This window comes from Sitodiplosis mosellana, unplaced genomic scaffold (genome assembly GCF_009176505.1).
Source record: "Sitodiplosis mosellana isolate CC-2019 unplaced genomic scaffold, AAFC_SMos_1.0 Smas_scaffold_42, whole genome shotgun sequence".
NCBI lineage: Eukaryota > Metazoa > Arthropoda > Insecta > Diptera > Cecidomyiidae > Sitodiplosis > Sitodiplosis mosellana.
Window position 1 is genome coordinate 598706 of NW_022595284.1, and position 1617 is coordinate 600322.

The following is a 1617-nucleotide window of genomic DNA, read 5'->3' on the forward strand; positions in this document are numbered from 1 at the left end:
ACAAAAGCTTCCGATTGCAAATAACATATATACACATTGACGCTCAGCAAGAAATGTGCGCTTGCAACTCTCGGGTGAGGCGGGAGCAAGAGCAAGAGCAAGAACAATTCGAACAACATCGACACACTCACACTCACATTCACATTCACACCGAAATCGACATTCGCTTGGAACACACAGATGAACAATTGTGTCTACCATGAAAAATATAAAACGAGTAAAATGGTTCACGGGCAAAACGCAAGCAAATGAACGAATGAGCAATGACAAAAAGACGAACAACAAAAACAAAAAACGACATTCGAAACGAAAGATTAATTGGATTTGTTTTGCGAAGACAAAGGCGCTATTTGTGCTCACATTTACTCAAATCGATGTATACTATGCATGCGTTCATGCGAAAGAGAGAGAGAGAGAGAGAGATAGAGAGAGAGAGAGAGAGAGAGAGAGAGAAAAAACAACGTAGAGGAAACAGCAAGAGGGGAGGTAGTCGGTATGTTGACACTATTCGGGGCAAAATTATCTTTCTGTCGCTTCGCTTTGTTCACCGTGCCACGCCATTCATTGTGCTACAAAGTTTACGATGTGCTCAAGCTCGCCGTGGCCCGAGTAAAACGGGAGAGCAAGCAAGAGTGAGACACATTTCTCCATTTCCATTCGTTCACTCGTTGACTACGTAGACCGTCACACAGAAGACGAGAACTGTACAAGTGTAAGTACATAAAAACGTCGACTAATATTGAGTCTTGAATCAGATAATCAAATGGTTTTTATCTCCATTTATTTTATTTCTTCCGATTTTGCCGTTCGCTTCAAGTCCGAATCGGTTTTTGTTGCGTGCTTCTTTTTCGCCCGTGCACCTAGATTTGTTTCAATATTTTATATTTTCGGCCGCTGCTTGAGATACTTCGTAGCCGAGCACATCAGCATCAGTGGCAGCACGAGTAGAAGTAATATTGTTGTTGTGAGCTGTTATCAGTAAGTGGCTATTTCGCATTACTTAATCGTTATTTCTGTGCTTTTTCGTTTCGAGTTTGGCATCAACAAACGGCAGAATGGTAACGGACGATGAGAACGAGAAGAGAGCAGAGGAGAGAGAAAGGAGAGTCGAGAGTGAAAAGAAGATATTCTCGAATGGATCAATTGCTTATTTCAACGAATTGTACTCAATGCAAGCGCATCTGTTTGTTCATTTTCGTTTGTCGAAAATCTCCACTTTCGGTTCTCTAATAAACGAAAAGTTGGAGTGAATTACTTTGAGGTGCACAAACAGATAGATAGATAGCTACACATTACACAATGTATCTATATACATATATATATATACATATATATATATATATATAAATAATATAAATACATTTGTGGTGCGGATTTGTTTACTTTCGTCTTATTCCGATCTCAATTTTCGCCATTGATATCGCACCATTTCATTTCGAACAAATCACTTCCACGGAAGAGCCATTGCTACCGCACCGAAATTGAATGGCTCAAACAACGCAGCTAGAGAGAGTATCCCATTCGATGTCTCGTACAATGTCTCAAATTGAACTGAATTCAACTGAACTGAACTGAATTGAATAGCCACAAATGCAAACACAACAATGGCCAAAAATT

The 1617-nt window shown here is 39.8% G+C and overlaps 1 long non-coding RNA gene across 1 annotated transcript; it reads left to right on the forward strand.

Annotated features, from left to right (window-relative positions):
- The first annotated feature begins 608 nt into the window (after positions 1-608).
- Positions 609-1136, forward strand: LOC129569778 (uncharacterized). The gene is made up of 3 exons (XR_008688076.1): positions 609-712; positions 818-950; positions 1034-1136. It is a non-coding gene; the product is annotated as an uncharacterized LOC129569778 (long non-coding RNA).
- The last annotated feature ends 481 nt before the right edge of the window (positions 1137-1617 follow it).